This window comes from Muscardinus avellanarius (assembly GCF_963383645.1).
Source record: "Muscardinus avellanarius genome assembly, chromosome: 10".
NCBI lineage: Eukaryota > Metazoa > Chordata > Mammalia > Rodentia > Gliridae > Muscardinus > Muscardinus avellanarius.
In genome coordinates this window covers 48,189,949-48,209,476 of record NC_137796.1, presented here as the reverse complement: position 1 = coordinate 48,209,476, position 19,528 = coordinate 48,189,949, and positions in this window count along the sequence as shown.

Genomic DNA, 19,528 nt, shown 5'->3' with positions numbered 1-19,528 from the left:
GATTTATGTCATCCTTTCATGATTATGGAAGTCTGGGATCTCCTGAAGGTTTATGGCATTCTTCCACTTCCTTGGGAAATCTTATCTTTATAATGGAAAAGGCCCTGAAACTATCTCTATTGTCTTGCTAATCTCCATTGGTGTCTGGAATCCTGCAGCTTCTTTACTACCAAAGATATATTTGAAAAATTAAAAATCTTTCCCAATACTGGTACATTAATACATTTGAAGCCTCTTCCCAATACTGGTACAATCACAGCAATGTATACTTCCAGTGCCAAAGAAAAACCTTTAAAAGCAGCGAATAAGCCAGGTGTGTTGGCACATGCATATAATCCCAGCGCTTGGGAGGCTGAGACAGGAGGATCGCACAGGTTCGAAACCAGCCTCAGCTACTTAGTGAGGCTCTCAGCAACTTACTGAGACCTTATTTCCAAGTTAAAAAAAATATAAAAAATAGGTCTGGGAGTATAGCCTGGAGGTAGATAACCCCTGAGTTCTATCCCCAGCATCCCCCCTCACAGCAATGAACATATTCAGAAACATTCATGAGCTCTAAAAGAGCAAAAATAGCCATATTTCCTGTAATAAAAGCTATATTTTGGTATAAACTTGTATGAAGGCTTTCATCAGAAAACTAGGTCTGCAATTTACCCTTTTAGGTATGTTGAGTTCAGTTTAACAGAGTTTATTTGAGCAAAGAACAATTCATGAATGGGCAGTCCTCAGAAATAGAAGAAGTTTAGGTGTGCTGGTACTGGGAAATGAATGGCTTCAAAATGTATTTGAAAATAGCTTTGGTATTAGAAATTCAGAACTTGAGGGTGGTCAGGCACTCAGATATGGAAGGGACCTTGCAGAATTACTGGCACCAGGGTGATTAGCAAGAAAACAGAGGGAGCCCAGGGCCTTTTACATTTTAAAGACAAAATTTCCCCCAAGGATGTGGGAGGATGCCACAAGTCTCCAATAGATCTCTGGCTCTGATAATCACTTAACACATTTTGGGGCATAACAAAAGGCCTGGGGTCTGTACCTGAGACAGTGCAGGCCTACAGGAAGGAATCCCCTCATCAAAAGGCCTGCCCCAAGAAGGAGTGGATCTAGTCGGGTCAGAAGATTATTGGTATAAAAACTGTTCTGTATCCAAAAACTTCAGTAACTTATTTTAAAGTTACTCCCCTACACTGCCCCTTTTGGGTGTAGGGCTTTAGTATCTGTTCCATCTTTTCATCTTTGTAATAATAAAATTCCTTAAGCTTATAGCAAAAAGGAGTTCTGGCTATTGTTTTCTACAAATAGCTATGAGAACCTGTGGCTACATCTCACACTGGTACAATTTCTCTGTACCAGTACTGCAACATTAGGGACTCCCACCCAGCAATGTAGGTAAGAGTATCTATTTTTGGTACTGGGACTGATCCCAGAAGTGTCCTACTTCTGAGCTACACCTCCAGTCATACATATACATATACATATACATATACATATACATATACATATACATACACACACACACACACACACACACACACACACACACACACACTCACACACTTGAAACAGGGTCTTGCTAAGTCGCTGAGCCTAACTTCAAACTTGCAACTCTCCTATCTCAGCTTCCCAAGAACTGGTATTACAGGTATGTGCCACCATGCCTGGCTGAAAGAGAATTATTTATCTTCCAATTTTAGAGGTTGTAACTCCAGAGTGAATTTTGCTCTGGACATTCATTCTTGGTGAGGGCCTCATGGCAGATGAGATTACAATGGTGGAAGCTGGTTTGGAGGAGACCACATGGCATAATAGGAAGCAAGAGGGATTTAGGGTCCTGACTTGTTCTTTCTATAACAAGCTTTATAACCAGGGTTCTATGAGAGCTGCAGTAACCCTTTTTAACAGTGGTACCTAAATAGGCAGTACATGTTAAAGGGCCCACCACCTCAACACTGCCTCACAGGGGACCAGTCTTCTGGCATCTGAGCCTTTGGGTGATTCACTTGGCACATCCAAACCATAGCAGATAGATGATTCCTTGCTGCTTCTGTCCTTTCCCCCACCAGCCTGTTGAAACACTTTTCCATTCTGCTTTCCCTCACTTATCTCCACTGTCTCCTGAGCTCTGAGTCTGGTGGTGTTCCATTGCTCTTCTGTGACTGCCCAGAACAAGGTCACAGAGGGCCTCCTGATGAAAGGGTACTTTCCAACCCAACAGGCACTGTTGATCAGGATCAGGACTGAACCTAGGGGTATTCTACCTCTGAGCTACACCCTCAGTCCTTTTTAAATTTTATTTAGAAATAAGATCTCACTAAGTTTCTGAGAGCCTTGCGAAGATGCTGAGGTTGGTCTCTAACCTGTGATCCTCCTATCTCAGCCTCCCAAGGAATGGGATTATAGGCATGCACCATCTTGCTGGGCTATATTTTTTTTTTTATTTTGAAACAGGTTCTCACTGGGCCTGGCTTGATCAGGCTTATTTACTTGAATATATCATCTCTCTCTCTTTCTCTCTGTCTCCCTGCCTCTGCCTCTGCCTCTGTCTCTCTCTCTCTCTCTTTTAAAAACAATTTGTTGATGACTTTGACTAAACTCACTTTAAATAACAGAAGTTAAAGAGTCTGCTAGGTGGAGCCAATTCTTGCCAATAGCTCCAGGTAGTCTGTGAAGAATAACTTGAGTGTCATCTTCAGGAAGAGGCCTCAGCTCTGGGAAACAGTGGCAGATGTACCTGGTCCTTCTGGCCCCTGAGAGGTGTGGTACTACTCCCTGCTCTTAAACTTGAGCTTGATATGTGTCCACAGCTTCCCCTCATTGATTTGCTTGTAGATCGCTCAAGAATAGGGCGCCCACTCCAAGTTCTGTGAGAGCGGGAGTGGGGGGCAGGAGTGCGGAGAGCACAGTGGGAAGATGTGCTTTCTCACTGTGACCTCACCTTTGAAGATAGCATCTCTGACCTCTCCAGGCTTCTTGGCCTCCTGCCAACCACTCTTTTCCCCCTCACTGCTCTTTGCTTCACCCTGTATTGCCCTATTTTTCCCACTCTTATACTTTTTCAACATGTTCAGGTCTTCTGTGACTGGCCTTCTGATATACCATGCAAGAGTCTTCCTTACCAAAATTTACTCATATAACCTTTTATACATCTCTCTTTTATCCCTCCAAGAGGATGGTTTTAATTTAATTTTTATTTATTTATTTATTTATTTATTTATTTATTTATTTTTTGTGGGTCTGGGGATGGAACCCACCCCTGCCCTATTTTTTTATTATTTATTTTGAAACAGGGTCTCACTAAGTTACGGAGGGCTCACTGAATAGCTGAGGCTGTCCATGAACCGTGATCCTCTGGTCTCAGTCTCTGAAATGCTGGGATTACAAGTGTACGCCACCATACCCAGCCAGTTTCAATTTTAGACATATGAATATAGGAATTATGTCCCTGTGGTTAAAAAAAAAAAAACCTGCAGGAGTGTTAAGAACTCGGAAGGGACCCTTTCACTTTGGGAGAAGCAGATCCAGTGGAGAATCCCATTTTAGGTTTTGAGTAAGACAATCACTTGGTTGTACTTTTGTCACATAGGTTAACGGGGAATATGCTTAACTGGGTCCCCAAAGTATTTGGAGGAGGTAGTCTCTCTTTTTTTCATTATTACCTCCTGAAGGTTCACTACTGCAATAACCTGATTTTTGAGTTTCCTCACTTAAGAAGCTATTCTCATTAGCAACCCATTTTACATTAGGGTTAGTAAGAGGCTGATCATCAGGATCAGGTCTGGTAGCATACAAGAGTGGACTAAGCTACTTACAGATTTAAGCCATTACAAATTTATTTGGCCTTAGGGTGCTGTCAACCCCAGGTACAATATAAAAGAACTCTAGGAGAGACAAAGCGAACAGAGAACTAAGCCCAGAATCTAAAAATCAATACTTTGCCTGTCACCTTAAGAGTCACTCAGGCCTCTTTATTGCAATATCCAACTGGTTAGAGGGCTGATCAGAGGGGGCCTTGCCAAGCCTTGGGCATCCTCAGTTTTCAGCCTTTGAGGGCAGCCACGATGGGGGCAGATGACCTCACTTTCCTTCAGAGGTGAGGGCAACATGCTTTCCAATGTTTTCTCTTCCTAGAGGTGGCACAGCCCACCTCCACTCCAGGGCAGTCCTTGACACAATACCCAGGTACTTTGCAATAATGGCAGGTGCCAGGCATCCAGCTCCTTTTCCTCTCTCTAGAAGAAGCCTTTGGTATCTCTGAGGGGGCAAGGACTTATTACCCAAATGCCAGGGCTATTAAATAGGCTTGCTCCTGTGTCTGCATTTGTCTCCTTTGGCGCTTAATTTTGTCTTCCTCATCTCTGTTGTTGAGAAACCCCAAAGGCCAAGCTTAAAAGCTGATTAATGGGAGCCTGAGTCTCAGAAACACAACAGGATATGCATCTCATTTTTGTTGGATCAAACATAATAGCCACGTTTTGATATCCATTAATATATTTATCAGAGTTTTCTGAACATTTACCCCCTTTTTTTTTTGCAATAGCCTAACTCTGGTAGTCCAGTAACCCATTCTTACACTGGACTACACTGGTAGTTATAAGTGTATGTAAGCAAACAGTATTGACAAAAATCAGATAGTTCTAGATTTTTATGATTTTAGAGAACAGCATTAGTAAAAAATAAACTTGTTACCTGACACATGATTGTATTTTTCTTGTACAGTAATAAGATATTTACTGTCAGGAAAAACAGATGTAAACCAGGTCTTAATGCTGACTTTTTGAATCAAGATGACAAGAAAGTTTATTGGTCAGGTCACACACAAATATAAAAACCCATACATCTTTAATTTATAAACTCTTTTGACACATTTAGATGAATCCAGATACATAGCACATTTAGCTCTCAGATATAGATACATCTATGGCCACAGGTATATATTTTAGACACAATTTGTTGTTGTTGTTGTTTCTTTTCTTACATTTACTTGCTAATTTATCCATTTTATTTATTTATTTATTTATTTATTTATTTATTTATTTATTTATTTATTGGTGGTACTGCAGTTCCTGGAAACGCTTCTATCTCCGGGCTACACTCCCAGACCTATTATTTAATATTTTTTTAAATTTGGAAACAGGGTCTCTTAAGCCAGCGAGGCTGGCTTTGAACCAGTGTGATCCTCCTGTCTCCGCCTCCCAAGTGTGGGGATTACAAGCACGCGCCACCATGCCCGGCTAAGTTATTCATTTTAATAGCCAGTCAGTAGCTTAAACCATCATTTTAACAAAATAAATCCTCAAAATGACATTACAATTTAAACATCCACTAGGAAGACAATATAATAGCAATTGCTTTAGCCTGAGGAAAACAAAATATGTTCATTTTTACTGACATTTTTCTCTTTTGATTTTACCAATAAACTTAAGCCACATGAACTAAGATGCAATAAGAATAAGCTTTTATACATAGGCAAAACAACAAATTTTTTTCTCCACCTCTAAGCTGTCAGCCTAGAGCTGCAATTAACATTCACCTCAGTCAGCCAAAAGCTAGCTGTTATTCCTGCTGAACACCAAGTGTTAAAACACAAACACTTGCACTTAGAAGAAAAACTATCATATAGTTTGTTATAACAGTTTAGGCTAAAGTTAAAAGATAAAAAGCAAGCTGTATTAATCCAAAATTAATTGCCAGTAATATAAAAGAGTTAAAAGAGTTTTAGCCCAAAGCCTCCATACTTTATTTTTATTTTTTTTTATTTTTTATTGGTGCATTGTATTCATACATCATAGTGGGATACAAACTTTTGTAGACATACATGCACACATTGCCCAGTCAGCCCCCACCTGATCCCCACCCCATTCTCTCCCCATCCCTCCCTCCCATGCTTGGCTTAGTGGTTGACATCTAGTATTATAGCAATTTATCCAAAATTAAAAATGATAATCTCACATAATAGTTTCATTTGTCTGATACCAAGCTTTTGATGACTTAAAGATAACATTTCAATATTTCTTTTTACTTTCGTTCTTACCAGAGAATATTTTTTTTCTATTTTTTTTAGGTGAAACTATCATATATTTATATATTTATTTTTCAGAAAAAAAATCTATCCTAATATGGAATATGGACTCTAGATACCCAAAACGATCTTGAAAAAGAACAAAGCTAGAAGATATATATTTTCTGATTTCAAACCATATAAAGCTACAATAATTGAAACAGTGTAGTACTATTCTAAAGGCAGATATATAAACCATTGGAGTTAAATAAAAGCCTAGAGCTAAATTCTTCTCTATATTGTCAAGTTATTTTTGACAAGGTTTCCACGAACATTTGGTGGTGGAAATAATAATCTTTTAACTAAATATTGTTGAAATATAATAATTACATGGAAAAGTATAAAGTTGGACCCTTACCTAATCCCATATACAAATATTAACTCAAAATAGATAAAAGACCTAAATATAATTTTTTTTTTTTTGGTGGTTCTAGGGTTTCTGGAAGCCCTTCTACCTCCGGGCTACACTCCCAGACCTATTTTATATTTTTATTTGGAAACAGGGTCTCTTAAGCCAGCAAGGCTGGCTTCGAACCTGCGCGATCCTCCTGTCTCCGCCTCCCAAGCGCGGGGATTACAAGCGTGCGCCACCATGCCTGGCTCTAAATATAAATCTTAAGACTATAAACTTTTAGGAGAAAATCTGGGTCATAAAACCTCACAACATTGAAATTGGCAGTGATTTCTTGGATATGATTTCAATGGCACAGGCAACAGAAGAGTATACAAACTCCCTAAAAATAAAAAAGATATTGCATATCCAAAGACAATGTAAACAGAGTTAACAGTTACTAATAGAATGGGATAAAATATTTCCAAATGCTATATCTGAAGGTATATTAATATTCCAACTAGAAATCCTAAAAATTAACAACAATAAAGGCAAACAATACCATTTAGAGATAGGTAAAAGACTAACATAAGTAATGAATCTCCACAGATAACCAATCTTAGTTGTCTGTTGGATGGAAACTCTTGTTTCTCTGGTTCTGGTGTGTGTTACCTATTTCTTCTTTGTAGTTAATCTCTTTGAGTATTTTCTCTAGTGCTGGTTTTGAAGACATAAATTCCTTCAGTTTCTGTTTGTCATGGAAGCTTCTTATTTCTCCATCTAATTTGATAGAAAGTTTTGCTGGGTAGGAAATTTTTGGCTGGAAGTTGTTTTCTTTCAGAGTTTGGAATATGTTACTCCATGCTCTTCTGGCTCTCATGACTTAGTTTGGGAAGTCTGGAGTGATTCTAATTGGTTTGCCTCTGAATGTCACTTGGCCCTTTGTTTTTGTTGCCTTTAAGATTCTCTGCTTGGCTTCCACATTGGTCATTTTGACAATTATGTGGCGTGGGGATCCTCTTCTCTGATCCTGTCTAAAGGGAGTTCTATAAGTTTCCTGGACCTGTGTATCAACCTCTTGCTCTATGTTTGGAAAATTTTCTGCTATTACTTCCTTGAAGAGATTGTTGATCCCTTTGGTTTCACTTTCTTTTCCCTCCTCTATTTCAATTATTCTTAGGTTAGCTCTCTTAAAATGGGCCCATATTTCTTCAATATCAGATTCCTGCTGTCGGATATTTTTTCCTAGATTAGAAACTATGCATTCATTTTTGGAATGATCATCTTCTAAGAGCGAGATTCTGTTCTCCATGTGGTCTAATCGGTTGTTTGTGCTTTGAATTGAGGCCTTTACTTCATTAATTGCATCTTTTATCTCTTTTTGGCTCTCTCTGAGTTCTTTTCGAAGCACCTCTATTATTTCTACAGTTATTTTCCTGATTTGATCTTCTAGAAATCTCTGATTTTCTGTTTTATCGGGTTCTGATGTTGTGGGGTTGTGGGCATTCATTGCTTCAGTATTATTCCTCTTTCCTATGATTTCGGAAGTTTGTGCCTTCTCTGGGTTCTTCCTTTGGGTCACTATGACTTCACTTAAGGTGTTCTGGATCTCGAGTCTGTGGTATCTCAGACCCCACTACTCCTTTACTGGGTTGTATCACAGAGTCTCCGACCCAGAGAGTCGATAGAGGCTGCTTTAGACTGTGGGGTGTGCCAGGTTGCACGTTCTCCTATGGTGTGATATCTCTGCCACCGCCACTCCCCCACTGTGTCAAGTCCCAGGGAGTGCAGTACTGGGATTTCTCCTCTGTGGCCCGCAATTTGACTCACTGTTCTTGAGTACGCAGATGTAGCTGTACTGGATTCGGTGAATTCTCTGCTGCTGCCGCCGGTGGCAATATGGCGCCGCTGCTATGCCCTTGGCCGTGAGGCTGGCGTATTTCTTCTTGGTTTTGATTTCCACTGTGAATCCCTGCAGCATGTGCTGAGCTCAGCCACTGGGAGCTTTAGATGCTCCCTGCGTCAAAAGAACCCGCCTGGCTGTTCCGCAGCGGCTCACCTCGGCTTGCTGTGGCCGTCCGGTGAATTCGCCTCTGCCGCCGGCAGTATGGCGCTGCTGCCGCGTCCTTGTGCGTGAGGCTGGTGTATCTCCTCTGTGGCTCTGAGCTCTGTTCTCAGTTCGCTTTCTCTCTGGAGCCTGGTGATTTTTTTGTTCCTCTGGTGATGGTGTTTTCTGGCTATGAAAGGTGCTGATTTTGTGGTAATGGAGATTGGTTGTTAGCGGGGCTCTTAAGCCCCGCTTTTCTCAGTCGCCATCTTCCCACACTGAAATATTAAACCATCACAAAAGCCCTATTTCGTTTTTTTTAGGTAGGTGGTGCTGTTTTAAGTTCCTTCCTCAGTAACCACGAGGTCGACCAGCAATGCCCAGAAAATGAGACCAAAAATAATTTAGAGCTATATTAATAACAAAAGGCTTAAGGAGTCAACAGATCAGCTGCTAAAATATACCAGGTCCCATTATATGCTGTTTTAGCCACAGTGCTTTTAAGCACTCCCTTTAGGGGGAATGGAGTTGGCCAGGAGGAGTTTGCTTTCCCCCCCAGTCCAGAGAACAATGTTTAAAGTCAAAGGGGTCAATCCTAGGCAACCAGGACATGGTTCCAGTGGGGAGTCCCTTTCTAAAGAGCATCAGCCTGACAAGAGGGATAAGACAACTTACTTTAAACACTTTTCTGATTTTACAACATAGGGCTGCTAGGTGTAATTTCCCTTTTATTCCTCTCTGGGTTATTTGGCCAAATGGTATAGGGTTAAAATGTCTCTCTTTATGGCCCAGGGGCTAGAAGCCAGAATTAACTGCCTGGACTTCAGCTAAGTGAAGAGAGACCCATCTCCTGCTCATCAGCCTCTGGAGTTTTCTTTGTCTCTGAAATCTGGCTGGGAAACACTCTCTTAGGAAGGGAAATTTTGGCCTTTTACTTCAATAATTTTGAGGTCTACTACAGTTTTATGGCACCAGGAGGGCCTTAGGTCTACGACCTGTCAAGAGGAGTTGCCCTTTTGCAAGCTGAGTTAGCATTCAGCCTCCAAAGCCCAGATAAGCCTCATCCCAACTTGGAGGAGAGGCTGATTCAAAGCACTGTGGTAACCAGCCCCTATGTGTACTTGTCTGGCAGAATCTTCCCATTTATTCCCCATTCAACCCTGGGGTGGGGGGGTGTATAAAAATTCAAATGTAGAACAAGACACTCTGACAGGACAAGCAGAGAACGAGACATGACAGATGAACAGCTAACTCTTACAGATCCTAGGGGCAGAGATCCTGGGAGACAGAACAAATACCAGTTCCCAGGGGTGTCTGCAACTTCCAGTTAGATGTTTGTTGTCCCATTTTGGAACACCGGACTGGCAAAAATTGAAAGTGTTGTGACAAAGCAGAGAGAGAGAGAGAGAGAGAGAGAGAGAGAGAGAGAGAGAGAGAGAGAGAGAGAGAGAGAGAGAGAGAGATCCAACTGAACAGTACTGACCAGAAACACCAGACCCTTCAGTCACCAGTACTGACAGGAACACCAGACCCTTCAGTCACAAGTACTGACAGGGAACACCAGACCCTTCAGTCACCAGTACTGACAGGGAACACCAGACCCTTCAGTCACCAGTACTGATGGGGAACACCAGACCCTTCAGTCACAAGTACTGACAGGAAACACCAGACCCTTCAGTCACTAGTACTGATGGGGAACACCAGACCCTTCAGTCACAAGTACTGACGGGGAACACCAGACCCTTCAGTCACCAGTACTGACAGGGAACACCAGACCCTTCAGTCACCAGTACTGACGGGGAACACCAGACCCTTCAGTCACCAGTACAAAAGGGGACACCAGACCCTTCAGTCACCAGTACTGATGGGAACACCAGACCCTTCAGTCACCAGTACTGAAGGGACACCAGACACTTCAGTCACCAGTACTGACGAGGAACACCAGACCCTTCAGTCACCAGTACTGAAGGGACACCAGACACTTCAGTCACCAGTACTGAAGGGGACACCAGACCCTTCAGTCATCAGTAATGACCAGAACACTAGACTCTTCAGTCACCAGTACTGACAGGGAACACCAGACTCTTCAGTCACCAGTACTGACAGGGAACACCAGACCCTTCAGTCACCAGTACTGACCAGAACACCAGACCCTTCAGTCAGTAGTACTGAAGGGGAACACCAGACCCTTCAGTCACCAGTACAAAAGGGGACACCAGATCCTTCAGTCACCAGTACTGACTGGAACACCAGACACTTCAGTCACCAGTACTGATGGGGAACACCAGACCCTTCAGTCACCAGTACTGACCAGAACACCAGACCCTTCAGTCACCAGTACTGACCGGAACACCAGACCCTTCAGTCACAAGTACTGACAGGAAACACCAGACCCTTCAGTCACTAGTACTGACGGGGAACACCAGACCCTTTCAGTCACCAGTACTGACAGGGAACACCAGACCCTTCAGTCACCAGTACTGACGGGGAACACCAGACCCTTCAGTCACCAGTACAAAAGGGGACACCAGACTCTTCAGTCACCAGTACTGATGGGAACACCAGACCCTTCAGTCACCAGTACTGAAGGGACACCAGACACTTCAGTCACCAGTACTGACGGGGAACACCAGACCCTTCAGTCACCAGTAATGACCAGAACACCAGACCCTTTAGTCACCAGTACAGAAGGGGACACCAGAACCTTCAGTCACCAGTACAGAAGGGGACACCAGACCCTTCAGTCATCAGTAATGACTGGAACACCAGACCCTTCAGTCACCAGTACTGACAGGGAACACCAGACCCTTCAGTCACCAGTAATGACCAGAACACCAGACCCTTCAGTCACCAGTACTGACTGGAACACCAGACCCTTCAGTCACCAGTACTGACGGGGAACACCAGACCCTTCAGTCACCAGTATAAAAGGGGACATAAGACCCTTCAGTCACCAGTACTGACAGGAACACCAGACCCTTCAGTCACCAGTACTGAAGGGGACTCAGACACTTCAGTCACCAGTACTGATGGGGAACACCAGACCCTTCAGTCACCAGTACTTAAGGGGACATCAGACTGCTGAAACAAACTTGCTCAGTCTTGGGGGGCAAATCTGGCACTGAGTCCGTTTGGGACCGAGATCCTCAGAAAGATGGACAAGGGCTTAGGTTGTAGTTCTGCAGCCACTTATCTGCAGCAATTTTTTCCCTTTTATGAAATAAACTCCTTTAAGTTCCTGTTCACGGCGCTAAAAGTGGAGATTCCTCTCCGCGAAAAAACCTGTAATAATAATTGACATGGACAACTGTCTTCTGTGCAATTGACAAAGTTTTAATTTCCATCACCAGTATTTATACCCTATACCCCATGTAAGCACCAAAGGACAATAGTGAGGCATTAAGTGTAAATAAGATAAGATTTGTCTGGGGCTAGGTGATTGAAGTCAGCCCCCTTGGCCTTTGTCATTGGAATCAGGTTTCTGGCCTCACAGGTGAGCCCTAGGGGGCAAGGTCCTGGAAAGGCATCCGGAACAGGCAGGCATCAGTAAAGGCAGGGTCACACCCAAAGTCCGTTTTGGGGAAATTCAGTCTTCTAGGATCTCCTTTGATCCTTCCAGAGTCTTTTTGTCTCTAGGACTTAGTCCAGGCCCTCCTTTATCAAGATCCATGGGCTGTGTTGTAGATTTGTCCGGTCCTGTCTGCTCCGCCATCCCCTATGAGGCAATACTTATATTACAGTTAGTAAAACAGGGCAAAAACATTATAACACAGGTGATTGGATTTCTATAATTGTTCTTTAATGCATGATTTTGAGGCAGACTTTTGAGTTTTTTACTGTCCTGCTGCTGAGTCACAAACGGTAGGCCTTTTAAGGCCAGATAAGAGCTTATTAGCATCTCTTAAGAGGAAAAACAAATGGCCCAGTTTCTAGAGACAGTTTTACATCTCTTTGGGAAATGGGGCAAGCAGCTTCTCCTGCTGGCAGAGAGGTGCTGGGAGCTCAAAGGACCTGCCTGCAGTGGGGAAGAGACCGAAAGGAATTTTGCAGCCCCTGAATTCTAGCTGCCCTTTACAAGAAAATTTATCTTTCATGGACTCAATTTCTTCCACAGTCCTAATCCTTGGGATCCTGTTTTAGATCATCAGAGCTTATTAGTGTAGAAATCTAAGAGCAGGGAGTATTTCTGCCAGAGATGACGCCTCCTTCCTCGGGGCGTGACCTCCTTGGACCTTGCCAATTGATACAAGTGTTTGTCATGCTGCTCATATATACCGAGGGGGGGGGCGGTGGCACCAACCCTTCAGTCACCAGTAATGAAGGGGACACCAGACCCTTCAGTCACCAGTACTGACAGGGAACACCAGACCCTTCAGTCACCAGTACTGACGGGAACACCAGACCCTTCAGTCATCAGTACTGACGGGAACACCAGACCCTTCAGTCACCAGTACTGAAGGGGAACACCAGACCCTTCAGTCACCAGTACTGAAGGGGAACACCAGACCCTTCAGTCACCAGTACTGACAGGAACACCAGACCCTTCAGTCACCAGTAATGACCGGAACACCAGACCCTTCAGTCACCAGTACTGATGAACACCAGACCCTTTAGTCACCAGTACTGACGGGAACACCAGACCCTTCAGTCACCAGTACTGACGGGAACACCAGACCCTTCAGTCACCACTACTGATAGGAACACTAGACCCTTCAGTCACCAGCACTGAAGGGACAACAGACCCTTCAGTCACCAGTACTGACAGAGAACACCATACCCTTCAGTCACCCATACTGAAGGAGCCACCAGACTCTTCAGTCACCAGTACTGAAGGGGACACCAGACCCTTCAGTCACCAGTACTGACAGGGAACACCAGACCCTTCAGTCACCAGTACTGACCGGAACACCAGACCCTTCAGTCACCAGTACTGACAGGGAACACCAGAACCTTCAGTCACCAGTACTGACAGGGAACACCAGACCCTTCAGTCACCAGTACTGACGGGGAACACCAGACCCTTTCAGTCACCAGTACTGACCGGAACACCAGACCCTTCAGTCACCAGTACTGACAGGGAACACCAGACCCTTCAGTCACCAGTACTGACCGGAACACCAGACCCTTCAGTCACCAGTACTGACAGGGAACACCAGAACCTTCAGTCACCAGTACTGACAGGGAACACCAGACCCTTCAGTCACCAGTACTGACGGGGAACACCAGACCCTTTCAGTCACCAGTACTGACCGGAACACCAGACCCTTCAGTCACCAGTACTGACAGGGAACACCAGACCCTTCAGTCACCAGTACTGAAGGGGACACCAGACCCTTCAGTCACCAGTACTGACCGGAACACCAAACCCTTCAGTCACCAGTACTGACAGGAACACCAGACCCTTCAGTCACCAGTACTGAAGGGGACACCAGACTCTTCAGTCACCAGTACTGATGGGGAACACCAGACCCTTCAGTCACCAGTAATGACCGGAACACCAGACCCTTCAGTCACCAGTACTGATGAATACCAGACCCTTCAGTCACCAGTACTGAAGGGGACACCAGACCCTTCAGTCACCAGTACTGATGGGAACACCAGACCCTTCAGCCAGTAGAGGACTCGAGGCATCCCTCAGTCCTCTGGCTCAGAGGTTTTTAACGCATCTGCCAACCTCGCTTTGAGCTCCTGTTTGTCTGGACACCAGAAATAGAAAACCAGGTAGTCTTGCCGACTACCAGTCAAGAGTGGCCACTCATCAGATTTTTAGGGGGCTCTAATATTCACTCCAATATCTGGAAAAGCCCCCAGAATTTTGGGTCGGGAGTATGTGAGGATGAAGAGGGCCACACACCAACAGGATATTAAAAAAAAATTTTTGCTGGGTGTGGTGGTGCACGCTTGTAATCCCCATACTTGGGAAGCAGAGACAGGAGAATTGTGCAGGTTCGAAGCCAGCTTTTCAGGCTTAAGAGACCCTATTTCCAAATAAAAGTATTGTTAAGTAAAATAAAAATGTGGGTTCAGTGGAGTGTGAAAAACACGAGAGAGGTCTGATACATGTGCATTCACTTTAATTGCACAGCTCTCCCGGGGATTGGGGCTGGGCAGTTGCATGGGGCCGGTGCGCCCATCTGAGGCTAGAAGAGGTGGCTCTTCTTTTTATGCATCTCAGGGGAGGGGTTTACATGTGAGAATGCACAATTCTCGTGGGGCTTTAGTCCCCCCTGCCCACACAGAGGTCATGTGACGCAGAGGTCACATGAGTGCAGGACCTGACTTATCATCCCAGCCTTTTTGGTGAGAAGGGATGAAGATTTGACCCTCGAGCAACTTCCTGCTGTCAAGGGGCGTCGTAAGGGGCCCCTTGGCCAGGAGAGGTCGGATCCGCCAGACGTGGGCAGGTGGGAGTGTGGCTGCAGCGAGATTTGGAGGTTACTCTGGATAGCTTAGTGATGTGCATTTGAGGAGACTTGAACAGGCGTGGGGCTATTAAAGGAAAAACAAATCGTGAGAGCAAGTCCTGGGAAAGGCAGGAGCCCATCAGCTATTGGCCCTTGCCCAGAAGGGAAGGAGCCCAGCAGCTGCTGGCCCTTGGAACCCTTCGAAATATGAGGTCATCGGTAATGGATTTCAGAGGTTTAATACTTATGGCAGTTTGGCATCTGAAGAGGGAGAGCACCATAGTATGTAAACAAGTGGACCTGCTAAAATAAAACATCAAAGAGAATTATGCTGAGAACAAACAAAGCTTAGTGGGCCCCAAAACTGTGCAAGACAATTTGTCATGAGGCTGCTGTAGCGGAGCCCTTTGTAGACTCTGCCTGAGCTTCAGGCAGAGCAATTTTGTCCTGTAAAAGAGGGCCTGTAGTGCGTGGTCATGAGAGTTTGCCATCAATCCCCTGTACCAAGACTGGAAAAGAAAAAACTAGAACCTGAAAGGATGGAAGCACTGAGCAGGCAACCAAAAAGGAGACTGGCTTACCCACTACCTGGAGAGTGACCCTGGGCTGGCACGGAGGATGGAGGTTGAGGGATCCAGAAGCCGTAAGTCTTCAGCCAGGCTGAGTAGAGCCAGCGGTGGGGCCTGGTCTGGAAAGGTGGTCCTTCTGTGCTGAGGCACCTGGGGCTCACCCTTTTCCAAGGGCACTGTTCCAGTGGCCCTCCTGGCCACACGCCAGGCATGGTCTGATTGCTGGGTGTGGCCTTGCTGCACCTGAGGCAGGCTCCTGGAGGTAGTTGTCATTGCTGTCCTCCACCCCTAGGTGGCACTCCAGAGGGCTGAGCCACCACCGCCAGCTGAAGGGCAGCTACCAGGGATCTGCCTTTTGGCAAAGTTGGAGTGTACTGTTCCTCTCTGGAATTAAAACTTTATTTTATTATTATTTTTTATTTTTTATTTTTTGGTGGTACTGGGGTTCCTGGAAGCCCTTCTTCCTCCGGGCTACACTCCCAGACCTATTTTATATTTTTGAAACAGGGTCTCTTATGCCAGCACGGCTGGCTTCGAACCTGCGCGATCCTCCTGTCTCCGCCTCCCAAGCGCGGGGATTACAAGCGTGCGCCACCACGCCCGGCGTGGAATTAAAACTTTAAATGCCATGTTAACCAAATCTCGGATAGAGATTTGAGGACCGTCTTCAGCCTCTCTTAATTTTTTTTTTGAAAAGCCTCCTGAGTTGGTTCCTTAAGGAAGGCAGGGGGAACAGAGCGGGTTAGAGTGGGAGGCTGTCCTGGGATAGGATGGTGACCGGGAGGTGAGGAGAGAACCTGTAAACCAGTGTCCACAGAAAGCAGTGCCTACATGCCAGCCAGGTCAGATGCTGGCATCAATGTGTTATCATAAAATGTGGACTGTGCTTGTGACTCGCAAAATTGCAGGCTGGAGCAGGCCAAGATGGCAACTAAGTAATGTCACATGGTCACGACTATATAATGTCACAAAATAGCGACCAAGATGGCGATTGTGACGTCACCAGGCAGCGACTATGCATCATCACAAAATGGTGACTGGCAGGAAAATAAATGGCAGCTGATGAGGGAGATCATTTGGAGGGATGGAATGCAGGGGAAAAAACCTGGACATAAAGACTTCTTACCATTTACCAGATTGCTTACAAAAGTTATTAAACATTCTTGGGCCACTACAACCCATTACCCAACTTGTATCAAGGCCAGAAAGGCGCTCATGGCATCTGCTAGTTTAAAGGTTCGACTTCCCATAATTGGTTCGTGGGTAGAAAGGAAGAACAGGAAACAGGCATCCCCATTTTCCTGGTCAATCATTCAGAAATGGAGGTTAAGAGATTGGGAAAGACGTCTTCATCCCTTCTCAAAAAACCGGAGGATGACCTAGTCATCCAGAGGGTGGTCCCAGTGGACCAGGGGACAATGGGTCACCAAGCACTTGGATTTTGGGGTCCCAGTGGACCAGAAGACCCACGTCCGGAGTCTGCTAACCAAGGGAAGGAGGCAGCTTACTGGAGTGAAGTGCTGCCAGTCAGTGCCGGCTGCATCTTAAGCGCTGAGAAGCTGCTGGGAGTGAAGTGGAGCCGGGGTGTGCGGCGCCTGTGCCTGGTGTGGGTGGCACTGGCGGCTGGTTCGGCAGAATCAAATGGCGCGTGAGCGGTGGCATGGATTGCCAGGCCTGTGGTGTGGAAACAAAATGGCTTCCAGGTGCGCGGCAGACGCTGAGGCTGGGCCCCGAGGAGCACTGCCCAGCAAGCCTGGCTTGGGGGCGGGTGGAACAGAGTGGCAGCAGCTTGTGGAGCTACGCCTGTAAGTCAAGCCTGGTGCAGGTGACTGTGGCAGACGCCGAGGCCAGGGTGTGCGCTGCCCAAAGAGCCTGGCTCAGGGCAGGCGGAACAGAAAGGCCAGAGGTCCCGGTGGTGACTGGAGCAGAACAGAACGGTGGTTATAGGAGGTCCAAGTGGCAGTCAGAGGTCCTGGCCCACACAGGCAGTCGGCAGGCAGAGCAGGCGCCAGCACCCCCCAAGGAGCCTGGCTCAGGGCGGGTGGAACTGGCAGCCTGGCAGCCTACAGAGCCTGCACGCTCTGGCAGTGTTGGCCGCGGCAGCGGCGGCAGGTTGGAAAGTCTGGGGCTCAACCAGAGAGTAAAAATAAAAAGAGAAAAGAGAAAAAAGAAAAGAAAAAGAAAAAAAACGGGGAGGGACAAAAAGTCCTCCCGGGTCGGCACCAAATGTTAAATAAAAATGTGGGTTCGGCAGAGTGTGAAAAACATGAGAGAGGTCCGGTGCACATGACATTCTCTTTAATTTCATGGCTCCCCCGGGGATCGGGGCATGATCGGGGCTGGGCAGTTGCATGGGGCCCGTGCACCTGTCTGAGGCTAGAAGAGGCGGGCTCTTCTTTTTATGCCTCTTGGGGGGAGGGGTTTACACGTGGGAATACACAATTCTCACAGGGGTTTCTGTCCCCCTGCCCGCACAGAGGTTATGTGACGTAGAGGTCACATGAGTGCAGGACCCGACTTATCAAGTATAAAATAGGTCTGGGAATGTAGCCCAGAGGTAGAAGGGTTTCCAGGAACCCCAGTACCACCAAAAAAAAAATATTGAAATAATTTACCATAAAAGAAAAATTACCAGCTAGCTGGGGCTACGGACTCTTGAGCCAAATGTTAGAGCTGTGTGCCCCTCCAGTCAGCCTCATGAAGGAAAACCACAAAACCCTTAACTGTATTTAACCCTTTCCTTATCGGCTAAGACCCCTTAACTGAGCCAGGTATCGGTTTTTGGTTGGCTAGCCCCCACCTATGTCCATATCTGGAAACCAGTTTGTCTTCATTAGGTTTCCCCAGGGGAGGGGTGGAACTTTGTACTGAGCAGTTTACCTGCAGTTTATCCAGAACAAAGAGAGGAGGAAGAGGGGTGATTACATTTGAGGGGTGAGCAAGGCATAGGTTAAACGGTTACAATGTCAGGAAAACAGTGCAAAGGTTAAAGAGGGTTCAGCGTGTACATACAGCAGCACTGAGCTGTAGCAATGGAGTCTATGCAAGATGGAGTCATGTTGGCCCTTCAGTGGGAGAGTCCATGATAGTCAGGGGCCCTGCCTTACAGATTAGGGGCTTTTTGTGGGGCATTAGGAGGGAGGGGTAGTTACACAGTCATTGCTTTTCCCCATTGGTGGTTTTGACGGGGGGCCAGACCGGTAGGTTGATGGGCTGGGGGTGGGGTTGGTTAGGGTCACTTTCCACCACTGCTGGAGTTCTTTGTTCTCTGCCTCCTCCAGTCAGGCCTCAGCTAGACCTCACAGTGCCCACAGGCATGCCAGTGTCTGTGTCTGCACATTCAGGCCTGGGAAAGCCTAGCTAAGAGGCAGAAGACCCTATTTAAAATAAGAAATTTGGAGACTTCGGGAAGATGGTGATGGAGAAAAGTGTGGCTTACAAGCCCCGCTAACAACCAATCTCTATTACCACAAAATCAGCGCCTTTCATAGTCAGAAAACACCATCAGCAGAGAAACAAAAAATGTAATTACAAGGAACAGAGAAAAAGAGGGCTGGAAAAACGAGACACCAGAAAGAAACCAAACTGCAGTGCTGCAGCCGGAGCCGCGGCGTGGAGCGGAGCGGCGCACCATCTTCCCTTGCAGCACCAGGTCCCAGAAAGGAGGGGGACTCAGAACGGAGCTCAGAGCCACAGAGGAGATACGCTGGCCTCACGCCCGAGGACATGGCAGAAGCGCCTTGCTGCCAGCAGCAGCGGCAGATTTACTGGACGGCACCAGACCAACGCACTCAACAGCCCACCAGGCTCCAGAGAGGAGCAGCGGACAGTGAGCCGAGGTGAGCTGCTATGTAACAGCTGGGCAGAATTTGGCAGAGTTTTCAGCACAGGGAGCATCTAAAGCTCCCAGGGTCTGGGCTCAGCACACTCTGCAGGGACTAAGAGTGGAGCTCAAAAACAGAGAAGAAATACGACAGCCTCATGGCCGAAGGTGTAGCAACAGCGCCATATTGCCACCGGTGGCAGCAGCAGCGAATTCACCGAGTACACGACAGCTCCTTCTGCGCACTCAACAACAGTGAGTCAGATTGTGGCCCTAGAGGAGAAATCCCAGTACTG